Source organism: Haemaphysalis longicornis, unplaced genomic scaffold (assembly GCF_048455015.1).
Source record: "Haemaphysalis longicornis isolate Haplotype H1 unplaced genomic scaffold, Haemaphysalis longicornis Haplotype H1 scaffold_55, whole genome shotgun sequence".
NCBI lineage: Eukaryota > Metazoa > Arthropoda > Arachnida > Ixodida > Ixodidae > Haemaphysalis > Haemaphysalis longicornis.
In genome coordinates, this window is record NW_027526394.1 from 699192 (window position 1) to 712667 (window position 13476).

Here is a 13476-nt window from a genome sequence, read left to right on the forward strand (position 1 = left end):
AATAATTTGCATTGGATTTTGTCCTCAGCCGACTGCAACGTAGGGCCAATTATACGTTCACAAGACTAGCGTGGAAAAGTTGCTAATGGGTCATATAGCTACTGTTTTCTTCATTCTCGAGTACGCTTCGTTGCATGCACGCTGCAGATCGCAACATTTGTGGAGAACCAATAGGCTCGTTATTGAACGATCAGAACGCTCGAACGCTCGAGCGACGGCGACAACCGACGCGAAAAAAGTAATGTAATGGGTACAACAAACAGTGTGCGCGACAGCGACAAACGAAAAAAAGTAATGCATTGCTGCCAATGCCCTTCATCGTCGTTGCTGCCGCTCGCTTGTGGGCTGCTTCTGTCCGGGAATAAACCCGCGACGGCGACGGCCCGTCGCCTGCCGCTGTCGCCGCCGTCAGCGGCCTGTGTAAAAAATTTTCGCTTGTCTGTGTCGCACACAATACCTGTTTGCCGTACACACTGAGTGAGGTTTCTCGCGTCGCTCATCGCCTTAGATGCATGTAATTACCCCTTAACAGTGCGGTGAGTACGCCCCGAAAAGTCCCATTTCCGTCCATCCTGCCCTCAAGCAAAACGTAAAAAAACTTGTCTGAACAGCATTTCAGTCTGCTGCTGCACGCGCGGCGGTCACTAAAATTATTGTAGTTTAGTGACTACCACGCGCTAGACGCGCTCCTATCACTCAGCCTATTGTACGCAATTCTTTGGAGCCGCGCAGGTAGCCACAGCTACTGCACGGCCGCCACTCTAACCCTAGCCGCCGAGCTAAGAGTACAGCGTAGCGCTGCGACTACTCGCGCGACCATGCTTCCTACCTGCGAAAACATTCCGCATGGACACCAACACTTCACGAATCAAAGGGATTGAAACGGTGCAAGAATCGACGCTGTTTGCACACGGGTACAAAAGCCGCCCTTCAAAACTATGCAACGGTCAAAATCAGTCACGAAAACGTTAGGACTAACCGCTTCCGCGGACCGAAGTACCGGGAGTAACTCTGCTTCGTTAAATACACAAGACAAGAATACGAGGTTAACTAATGGCTTACCTCTACTTCCCGCCAGCATTTCTTCGTCCGGTAGATAAATCCAAGGTCGTAATAGCTGCGAAAGATCCCAAGCTCAAGGCGCGAAGCCTGCGACGGCCGCGCATACAGTCCGGCCATAGCGCGCGCATCGCTACACAGTGCGCATAGTTCCGAAATCGGCCTCAGCGCTGTCGCCGCTGTGATGTTCGTCCGAAAGAAAAACTAGTACCACGCACGCACGCACGAATGAACGAATATACGACTTGCTCGCGTGTGCATGATGTCGCGCTGACGCACAAGCGGCCAGCGGTTAGCCAACACGCGTCGTATACTGTGTCGAAGCAAGTATGACGATAAGGGCAGGTCCAACTTCCCATGTTGCATGAAGCGTCTGCTTGAAAGCCCACTTCGTTCGTAGCACATTGACATCACGGTCTGGCGCGGCCGGTAAGTCGCCCGTCCGGCCTTGGCGGGTTCACCGCCTGTGTAGGTTTTTGCAGAACACGCGCACTTCGTGGCTCGCTGAAGGTGCCTTTCTCACGCTTGCTCGGGCGGTTCGCGTTACTGGTGTTACCTGATCCGCCGGATGTATGACGCGTTACGTATCGTGATCCACGCCTGCGCCGCCGCGGGGGGGGGGGGGGGGGGGGGGGGGGGGGTCATCATTTCTCTTTGCTTAACAAAGGCGCTTGAGTTCCAGCAACCGATCGGTGTGTACGCTTGTATCGTCGCTCGTCAGCCGACGAGATAGTTTTCACCGTAGAGGGTGTATTTGAGATGCCCTCGCAGTGATATCGCCTGTTCCTCACACTCCGATCTTGCAGATAGGCCCCGTATTGCTGTTAATACCAGTTATGTATACGGATTTCCTTTATTTAACCTAGTAAAAGCTATCGTATGTACATGCCTATCTCGGCGACACTAGCCACGGTTGTTGGGTCGGGTTCGTGTTGCGCTTGCAGCTTGAGCTATCACAAGAGCGCGGACTTCACTTCTTGCAACACCATTTCTCTCAATCGATCTCAGATTTACAATCCGTTTTTTTTAGCTCGATTAGGCGCGGGACAAGCGTACGTCTATAGATCAAACTCTTTCAAAGCGACCGTCTGCAGCGGTCCGTAGATTAGTTCCTTCGGTTTGCCGCCTGCCGCCACTGAACGCTGCGAGCAATCGTTACACGAATTCATATTCTTGCAGGTTTAGAATGCGCGGCAGAAGTAATCGGGCGCTTTTTACAAAACCGCTTGATATAATATATTCGTATGCAAATAAAACATCGCTGATGAGGTGGTGTGCGCAGATGGCAGGAGTGCACCTCCATGCTTACTCCCGCACTGGACAAGAATGAAATTGCAATTCTACTCTTCGTACTGGAGATGGGAGACGATGCGCAGGTTTACTCTTCACTGGTGCCGGAGCAGAACTGGGGCTGCACTCCGCCGCGCACGAGAAGAGTACGCGGTCAGTTTTGCTCTCCTCCTCATGGGGAGCGAGCATTGCATCCAACTCCCCGCAGCTTTCGAGGGGAGTCCACCAACGCTTGCAAGAGTACAATGACGGTTGGACTCTTCAACTGCTCCCCCGATTTCTTAGAGTGTAGTCCTTCACCAACCACTGGTTTGAGGGTGGTGAAACCACACCATGTCCATCTACGTCACCGATTTGTCACCCTTGGACTTCTTTTTTTAGGGGTATGTTAACGATGACTTTTTCAGACGGAACCAGCCAACTCGAGGAGACGAAGAAACGTTTCAGAATCTCCCTCGACGACATTCTTGGACAGATTCTTTCATCTAACTGTGAACTTCATAAAATAGTGCCTTCGTCTGTTCATTGCAACGAATGGAGAGCAATTTATGCACATCATGTAATTATTCTGTGTTGTCGTTCAAAACGATATTAATTTCGTGGAGTACCCGAATAGGTCTACAGCCAGATTAAACACTGAAAAAGCCAGTTTAGTTCATTGATGTTTGTACATGGCTAAAAAGAGATGTTTCGTATGCATTTTTGAAAAAAATAGGACGGCAGCTGATACGAAACAACGTTATCAACAATGCCAAAAAGTTCTCAGATATGGATCCCTAGTTTAGATTAGCTGTCAAGCTGATACCACGTAAAATATCTCTGGAGAGTTGCATGTCATGGTACCGTCAATGCAAAACAAAGCTCTGCGCTGTCACAAAAGCGTATCTTTATTCTTTCAACGAATATAACGTAATGTGAATGGAAATTAAAGGACTACTTCCGGAGGCAACTTTACTGGCAGAGCGCCAGGCCAGCACCTAATAGCATCTTAAAATAAGCAGCTGCGTACTGGGGTAGACTAGCCTCTTCCTTCCGCCCAGTGAGTAAGCAAAAGATAACGCTGGCTGCGGCCTATGCTGAACGCGGAGGCTTTCTAGCTTGGAAAAATAGCCAGTAAATTTGGAATTGAATACCACAGTCATTGTAACATGTCACCAGAGGACGTTGCTTTTCCTGAAGGCTTCCTTTCCTCCTCAAGCGCGAGCTTCTTTTTTGAGCGGAAAAAATGGCAGATTTTCTCACACTGCAGGTCTTTACACGACGACTCTTTCTTTATTATAAAAACTTATCTGCCATTGTCTCCTCCGGGGCTACAAAATCACCATTGGCAATAACCACCAAACTTCTCTGATAACGATGTTCATTAATGAAGTTTAATTTTACAGCTAACTAGTTTGCACGCCCTTGATACTTCCTAGCGTCCGCCGCCGCTAGCAGTATCCGAAGAGAATTTCTCTTGTCTCGAGGAGCCTAGTTTTAAGAATGCATGAAAGTGTTCGCTGAAACATCCTTTATAAGTCTAGGAGTCTTATTTCGGTCTCTCCGATCCCCTGGACTTTCATTCCTTGAAGTATTACTGCGGTGCTTACTGAATGAAAGGGTTTTTCATAGACCATGAATGCAACGTGACGGGACCTATTATACACCACGGACATTTCCTTTTCTTAATTGTCGACGTGTTTATCAGATATCGCAGGTTACCCCTTCCTAAAGCGATGTTGTTTCCGGGGTTGTTAGAAATCTACGGTGCCGCTGATGTGGTAATCTATTACTTTGGCAAACAGCTTGTATACAATAGAGAGATTGATCATGGGTTTGTTAAAATCTTTGGTATCGTGAATTAGAATTACGTTGGTGCTTGTCGGTGCTATGGGCATTTTTAAAGTCCTTATGCATTTGGAAAATAGGCCAGCGAACTCGTGTCTTTCAAAAGATCCACGAGTGTGCTGCCGACTACTGCGAGTTTCAACCTTTCATACCCTGGATTGTTTTTTTGTAGTTTTTTTTATAATTTCTAGTACGACGTCGTTAGACGAGCCTGTAGGCTCAGTAGTTCCATCTCGTCTAACGTCACTAGCGTAAGGTCTGGCGTAGAAGCGTTCTGCTACTGTTATTAGGGAGTTTTGTTACAGCGTTTGTTGCCTTTGCGTACGGTAAATGATAATTGTTTGCGTCACGCTACGTAAACACGGCGAGAGGAGTTTCAGTAGAGCGTCTCAAGAGCTCTGCGTAGCGACAAGGTAATGCTAACGGTGCCAACTGTCGAAGGTTTCGCGAAATGAAACGCCGACCGATCTGCCAGCGGAGTGCCGGAGTGCTTGGACGTTTTACGACTATCCAAACAATTGTAAACAAACGCTTTCCTGTTAGTATTGAATGCAACACGGCTATAAAACGACATAAATATTATTTTACCTGAGTACGTTCCATAAAGTAAGCCTTGAAGCCCCGTCGCAGTGCGTTCTCTGCAATCGCAGAGAAGGCTCTGAACCGAATGCCCGGGTTTGACGCAAACATTTTATTCAACTTCAAAAAAATCCAGAGATGCGTTTCGAACGGACACAACGTCACAAAATGCTTTGCAAGTCTGAACCGCAATTGACAGGTGATCGGTTTCCTCCTCCTGCCCGTCGTAAATCCGGCTGTCACCTCGTGCGCGGTTTGCGGGGACGAACAGCGGGTGACTTAACTGTGGCGCGCAATCCCAGAAGGCTTTTAGCCACGCAAACTGCACATACCCGATGCGAGGTTGAGTCGTACGTCGAAGGAGAAAGATAATCCAGATCATGCGAAGCACTATCCACCCGCAGTAGCATAACGGCGCAGTTATTCGCGAAGCGAACGCGTTTACAACACACACACCCACAGCTTCGGTCGCTGGCTTGGCTGCAAAATTCATTCGGGCAGTCAGCGATGTTACAACGACACAGCGCTGCGCGAGGGCGACGTGCTAACCACTCGACGTATTTAACAATACAGGAGCAAAGAACTATGTCCATCGGAAGCAAATTCCTGTCCACAGAAGAGCGAAACCCTGGAGGGTTGAGGCGCTACTTGCCGCCATGTTAAAAATGCAAGCGGCCTCACTTACGCATGCTATTTGGCTGAAATAGCGTCCGCTATTCTTCCGTCAGCTAAAAGCAGAAGCAGCCTAACCTAAGACGCATGCGCAGTGCGAACGACGCAAGAAATAGCGTTCGCTAACTGTTTGCGTACGTCTGCATACGTTATTCTAACACTCTCTATTACGTCGTTCATGCTCTGCGTGATGGTACCCTAATCGTATCTGAGTTCATACAATCGGTCTTCCCCAACGCCCGCTTGTTCTTGCTTTTACGCTTGCTCTTTCATCCAGAGTTTCCTCTATCACTGCCCTGCAGAAAGCACCCACGTCGCTCTCTTTACTTCTGTTAGTCAATTTCGACAGTTGCGGTAATTTAAGTTGGTCCACCGAGCTCGACAGTTTCATGTTCTGAATCTTGAAAAACCGCGCTTGTGTATGTTTTCCCTCTCTCTGTCCAAGTTTGTCGCGCTGTTTTTCAAGGGGTCATCTGTACTCAACTTTCCCAGAGTCAAGTTTACCATATTCTGAAGTTTTACACTAACTACCTTTGTTTTTAAAGCAAAGCTTTTTACCTCTACCCCCCAAGGGTTCTTTCGCGACCGTTGGTGTCACCAGAAAACTCCAGCTAACAAATAAAAGAATTTGCTGGCAATGCCGGGAATCGAACCTGGAACTAATGGACTAACAAAGCGAGAGCCCGTTGTCTTACCGATTTAGCTACGAGCCCACACGAAGACTGGGAAGACAGGTGGTGTACTAACCAAGCACATCTACGGGTTTACCCCCTGCGTTCTCGCTGAATGCCACGTGAAAGCGTCACGCGACCAGTCACGCCCATCTAGCGGCCCTTTGCGCACCTTACTCATGTGCTAAGAGTTACAAAAATTAAAGGAAGCTCACACCAATGCATGACATCTCACTTCTACTACGCCAATGTGCTAAAGCCTGTGGCATCCAGTGTTCACGTAAACAATCACAGCTCCTTGTCATCCGCCCTCACGCCAAACCAAGGAATACACTCAAATAATCCTTGATGGCCAGGCCATCACTCCAAGCCCCAGCATCAAGATCCTAGCTGGGCCTACATCTCGAGGCTAACATCAGGAGTGACGTCTCCTTGCATCGCCTCAAAAACAGCATTAATCAAATCATACACATGATCAGGCGAGTTGCCACCAAGAAGCGAGGCCTAAAGGAATCCGGTACCTTTCGATTAATTGAAGCTTTTGTCCTCTCGAGAGTTACTTACGTCAACCCCCTGTCTTCTTCTAGACAAGGAAGACATAGAGACGCTTTATATAATGATTAGAAAGGCGGTCGAGCAGGCCATTGGTCTTCTTATGAGTGCGTCCACACAGAGGCTGCTTAGCACGGGGCTCCACAACACCGTGGAAGAGCTGATAGAAGGCCATCTTTATAACCAGAAGGTTCGACTCAAAACTGCGGTGGGTAACCGTATGCTTCACCAGATTGGCTGGGCAGCCCAGAATGTCACTCCGCTTGACGTACTCCCAGAGTGTTGGCGACTAAAACTAAAGATGCGCCCTTTGGTTAGAAATATGAACCCCTCACATCACGGGGGTCACCGAAAAGCACGGGCTCAAGCGCTAAACACCACCCTCGATGGGAATCATGCAGTTATCTACACAGACGCCTCCAAACATCGAGGGCAGCAATACGCCATTATCGTGGCTACCTTCAGAACCAACCTCCTTGCGTGTACCTCTCTTAGGACCCAAGAAATGACGCCAGCAGAAGAGGCAGCCATCACCTTGGCTCTCGCTCAACCAGGGGTTCGGAGGGTAGTCATTGATTCCCAGCAAACCTACTGGAATTACCAGTAGGGTTGGGTGTCCTGACCTGCACTGCGCGTGCTAAAAAACCACTCCCCAAACGGTTTCATTCAGCTCATCTGGACACCCCCCTCACACTTCAATGGAGGACAACAAATACGCCCACCCAACAAGCCTGTGCTTTTACCTCCCATGCTATGGAGCTGCACGAGGTCAGTCACCCGCTTGTCACGTTCAGGGAGATAACCCAGCATTATCGCATTCTGAGACAGACCGTACCTTCGCCTTACCCTGACCTTTCCAGAGAACAACAAACTACCCTACGGCTTATACAATCCGGGCTCCTTCCCACAGCCAACGCGTCTTCACTTAACGCATCCGAATCGCTACGACGCTGAATGTAAATTTTGCTCAGAAGTAGGAACACTCCGCCCCGTAATCGGGGTGTGCGGCTTTAGCCTTGAGCACCCTCCTCTCTTTCCGTCAACTACCCAACCAGAGCAATGGGAGATGCTGCTCTCCAGGCCCTCTTTACCTACCCAGCTTCAGTGGGTGGACAGAACACAGGCGCGCGGACTGCATATGGGCCCCACGGAAGAAGGAATCACTCCCCAGGGCTGCACTCTGGGCTGTTCAGAAATCTGAACAGAAGTATTTCTTCCCCCTCCTCCTTCTCTGCCGCAAATCTCGTCGCCTCCGTCCGCGGCGCAGAGACGGAGAAGACAGATCGTCTAACACCGGGTTGGAGCTTACTTTAATTTTATAAAAAAAGTTTCCACTCTTGTGCTACACCAATACAACTCAACCAAACACCGTTCATGCTTCATGCATTGATTTAACCTTAACAAGAATGTCTCTTTGAAGTAATAAATGGTGTGGTTAAGTGCATTTCACTTCTCTCTGGTTTTGCTATTTGTAGAGCGATGTGAGTGAATTTAAGTGACGTCGCATGGGTAATCGTTATGGGTGCCGTTTACAGCTTTGCTTTCCAACCACATTCACGGGGTGGATTGGCGCGATTTTTTTTTTTAGATTGTTCGTCAGGTTGTTTCCGACAAGCTGCTTCTTCCACAGCTGCTGTTGACTCGTTGATTGCCGTTTGTAGGTTTTCAATTAGAAAGTCTAAACTCTCCTACACTCGGCTAAAAGGATAAGTTTGTTTTTCAGGGATATCTTAAATCCTGCGCAGTGCAGCTGTTGATGCATGGAGTGAGCATGGACTGACTCCATGCATGGTTTTTTTACTTTTCACTAGTCTCCTCCTTTTGCTTTTTGAGAATAACTCTTATTTTGCACGTAAATGTGCTTTTGTCGCTGCTCCGAATCTTCCCTAGCACCTCAACGTCGTGCATAAATGCCAAGGTTTTTACTTCGAAGAAAACCGATGCTGTTTTTGTTACATTATTTCTACTTGCCCATGTTCAATTCCTATTCCTTTTTTGCAGAAGAATCCGTTCATTAGCGTCAGGTTATTTCTATCAGCAAATGCAAGCCATGTATCTCCGCTATTCTTGCGACTGCCGACTCTCCACTTTCCCACATACATTTTTCTTCATTTTCTTTTAACATTTTGCGTGAAAGTCTTCCATCACAAAAGTAAACAGTGTTGTTCCCCTCTGCATCACTGATTTGATGTCCTCGTGGAAAGTATCTACGGCCTAATCATCGCAGCAAGGTGTTGCCTCAAAGGCTTGTGCTTCATTTAACATGTATCACTTGTGTAGCATCATCACGGCGACTTCGATTTACTTGGTGACGTTAAAGAATTCATCCTCGTTCTCTTTTTTTTCTCTGTAGATTAAGAACTCCACCCGGGGCTCCCTCGTTTCTTGAAGTCCTTTTTTGCAGAAAATACATTCCCATTACTCAACTTCGTAAATCCTTCTCTTTTTCTTCGAACCGCGCTTTGTCCTATGAATCCCTGTTATTAATGCCCGAGAGCTCTTCTGAGGGGGCAGATAAGTTTTCGTCGCTATTCCCCTCATATTGAGACGGTGAGCACTGGGCGAGGGCGTTGGGTAGCTCGGGTGCGGTGGTGCAAGATGCCATCGTCGCCCGGGCTGCCGAAGTCACCGGGGGCCTTCCTCCCTCGGTCACCCCCCCCTCCCCGGAATTAGCCCTTGCGGCAATAAAAGTATTCTCTCTCTCTCTCTCTCTCTCTCTCTCTCTCTCTCTCTCTCTCTCTCTCTCTCTCTCTCTCTCTCTCTCTCTCTCGCTCTCGCTAGACGGAGTTCACGAGTTGAACGATGTTAAGTTAACGTTCCACAGGCGCCATGTTCGGTCTTTTATATTCTAAGCACTTTTTTGCTGTATGGTCGCCCTGGCCGACGCCCTGGTCAGGTGCTCTACAGCTTATAGAGACAGACTGCCGAAAAGTTGCTTTGTTAATTTGCCGGAAGTGGGAGCCAATGGCTACACCAGGGGGCCAGATCCTTTTCTGGTGAGGGAGTGCTCTTTCTTTCCAAAAAAGGCTTAGAAGCATGGTTGCACCTTTATATGTGGTCTTATCAGGTATCCTGGATGGTGTTTACTTCCGGAGAAGTTAACACTCCATGCCTGCAGATACCGGAGAAGTCTAGAAAAAGCGTGGCGCGTGTATCTTCATAAGAAATCTGCTGCTAATCGGCTCATTAAAATGGCAGACTGCGCTCGTTACTATTTGTATGGTAGGGCGCCGTGTTCAACCAAGCCAAAAAGGCCTGTTTTTCTCTCCTGCTGCAATCTGCCCTTGCTGCTATCTACGGATCTAGCCGGATTTAAATACAGGTGACCTCGAAAAGATTTACGGGTAGTGAAATAAGGCACAGTCGCCCAGATAGCTGAATTGGTATGACATTTTAGATCAAATCGAAATGCGTGGGTTCGGTCCCCACTCTGGGTGCGTGTTTTTCTTCATTTTTTTCTTACTAAAATTTTTAAAAATGTGAACTCCACTAACCATAGTAATAAACAAGGGCGTAACCATAATCCTATGCCTCCTTTGGCGTTGTAGACTGCCGACCTCTCTTTCTATATATATATTTTAATATATATATTGTAGGGACGCAGCCCCTACGTGCGCCCGCGGAGTGCCCGTCGAACACCAATAGTGGCGTCAGTGCGTCATGTGCCTGTGCGCGCGTGTGCGATGAACAGTGAGCCGCAACGAACACGTGTAGTGCAACAGAACCCGGAGCATGCGCACAACCAACAGAGTGGCTTAAAAGCGGTGCTCACAGGAGCAGCTGGACAGTGCGCACCGGGGGACACGCGAGAGCAGCTGCGGCCGCGGGCGACGGTGAGCCACGACCATGACGCCCGGACAGCGAGAAGCACCCTACGTCGGCACAAGTGACTGAAGACGTCGTCGTGAGTGTACTGCATCATGCTGTAACTTTCTGGAAAAGCAGTGCTTCAACCGCCGCAAGGTTTTCTTTACGCGCTTTCCGTGCTTGCTTACTGTACTCTTTTTACATTGCCTCCTAACTTGCTTTGTTTGTTTTTTCCTGCCTTGGTTTTCCCGGAATAAACCGTTGATTCGTTCTCATGCGGAGCGGTGTTACTTCGTCGGGCGGGTTCGGGCTCGCGAACCCTTTACGCTCGAAGGGGGATCCTTCAATATATATATATATATTTTTTAATATATACGTATATATATAATAAATAATGATATATAATAAAATTATGCTGTTGTTAAAGAATTTACGGATTTTAGGAATAATGCAAAGTGTTTGCTGCGCCTACAATTAAAAAGGCGCAGCAGATATCTTGTTGCAACTTTCTGTGGATTAAGAATTAGACAACATTCTACGCAGGTTCCCACGTTGGCAGACGCTCATTGTTTATGCAGGGTATAAAGGGTCGTACATGCCTTAAAAGCGTGACCACTTATTTTTTTAAATATTATAGAGATTCTGCACTCCTGCCGTATTTATTCAGTTCTTCCTCCAATGTAAACGATGGATGTTTACATTTATACTTCTATATTGTTCCGGTCAGCCTAAAGCAGTATTTGTTCATCTAGCGTTGTCAAATTTGTTTATGCGTGAGGGTTTTAGGGCTGTTATGTAGAAAATCCTAGTTCATGCAGTGTACTGCTAGGCGGACTGGTAACGCCGAAAACTTCCGCATCCCGTTATGGTTATTTCCCAGTTAATTTGATTATGTAAGTACTTACCAACTGTTGTTAATTCTGTAGGTCTGATTGAATTCATAGAATGTGTCGTTCAGGCTAAGTTTTGTAGCCTTGGTACAATTGCGCTGTTCGTAGGAAGAATACAGTGTGTAGTTTTGCTTCTTTTTCCATATGGGTTCAGTAGTGTTTAGGGCCTGTAAAAAACATTGTTTTTAAAGATGATAGTCTTTGTTGGGCTACTTAAACCCATAAATTTTGGTCTGTATTCATGTCTACTTGTCTGTCTATCGGCTACTTGATTGAGCCACTCGGCTGAAGTGAAATGAAGTCCGATTAATAGTCTTATACACTCACAGCGATATGTAAACGTTCAAGTCCGGTTTATATGTTTCCCGTGTTAACATTGTTGAACAAGAACAAGACATTACTCAAATACAACACAGGAAAAGAATACATAAGGAATATTTACAGTGTTCCTTTCTAAAAAAATCACAGATGCCTGATTTTTTGCGAAATCGAATGCTACATCAAGTACAAACAAACATTTCTACTGTCACCTGCTCTTGAGCGCGTCACTATAGCTTCTGGCGATATTTTAAGAATTGAAGCGGCAACAGTTACGAAAGGTTCCACTAGATATTTTCTACTATCTGCTTGGGACGCACGTGGACAAATGCAACGTGGTTCTATAAACGTTGAAGTAGGGCGCCTCGATTCCAGCGCGTCTCCGCCGTACGGCAGCGCTGGCATCGAGGCACCTGCCCTGAAACGCGGAAAATTCAAATTGACTTGAGCAAACGTTTGGCGTGTTTACCTAGGGAGGAACGCGCCGCAAGAGGGACAACATGAGGTGAGCGGGAAAGCGAAGGGAGCCACTTATTTGGCAAATGTCAGTAAATACCTTCGTCTTTTATGGACATTTGCGACGGAAGGAGCAGATACGCGGCCATTTTTATTTCCATCGGTGTAACAGTAGCTTGAAAAAGTAACTGCGCATCTGCTGACTAAATAGCAAATGTGACGATTGTGTTCTGCCGCCCCTGACACGTAAATGATCCTGTTCTCTCCCCCTCCCACCTGTCCTGCTCTCTCCCCTCCCGTCTCTCGACACCCACGACAAACAGAGTGGATGTTTGCTAAAGTATATTCAATTTTGCCGCGGTTCATTTGTCGCGTTTTATCTATGCTAAACTTGTGTTACTCGTCAAGTTGGAATGCCGCACTGGGTGCAAAAGCGTCACAATGCCTATTCGCGGGCGTGAGCTTTTTATGCATTTTTTGTGCAAAATATTGTTTTCAAAGTATTTGTTTGCCATCGGAAATATCAAGCGCACTTATGTTTATTAAAAAAACACGTTTTAGTACTACTAATAAATTGTTGCTTTTCTTGAAATGTGCGTAATGTTTTCGTCTTGGTCGACAATGTTGACGAGTATAAAGTTCGTTTCGAGATTTAGTGGTTTGAAAGGTATTGCCTATAAAAATTTATCGTTTCGGAACTCTTTAATTTTTGTACGGATGGCTAAATAAAGGAACAGACAGACAGATAGACAGACAGACCAAAATATTCAGATTTAAGTACAACGAAAAAGACTGCCGTATTCAAAAAACGTCAGGGTGCTTCCACGCGGCTGCGAGGGAGGATAAGCGAAGTTGGTGCTCTGGTGGACTTTGCACCTTAGGGTTTGGCCATATTGATTATTTATTATGTTGAATTACAGAGACCGTGGCCCTATCTATTCGTCACTGACTAAAGACACGCATTGTTGGTAAATAGAGACAATGATGTTTATTATATCACGTCTGTAGGAATTACGGCGCAGGCTCCAGTGTACCACAGGTGGCTTCCGAAGAGCACTTGGTATTGCGTAACTTCACGGTAAGAGAGTCCCCGCGCGTTGTATAGATAACACTCAACTCGGAAAAGAGGAAATAGCGGTGGAAAGAAGTATAAGTTGAGGATCCTATCCTACTCCCCCCGCAGATGGCCATGGTTGACTGTGCAACAAAAAATGTTGGAAAGCCAGCCTACAGTAACCAAGCTTGCAAAATTCTGCATAAAGCTGGCTTCACCTCTAAAAACAAATGTTACTGCGGCAATATAAGCCCGCCTATATAAAAAAATCCGCAGAAATTCAGAGAATTGCTACTAATGC

The 13476-nt window shown here is 47.0% G+C and overlaps 1 long non-coding RNA gene across 1 annotated transcript in view; it reads right to left on the bottom strand.

The window, feature by feature from the left end:
• The window catches only part of LOC144140910 (uncharacterized), a 37791-nt gene that overhangs the window by 9066 nt on the left and 15249 nt on the right, over positions 1-13476 (bottom strand). The window contains exon 2 of the long non-coding RNA XR_013316386.1: positions 11363-11514. This is a non-coding gene — a long non-coding RNA (uncharacterized LOC144140910). The remainder of the gene's footprint in view (positions 1-11362; positions 11515-13476) is intronic.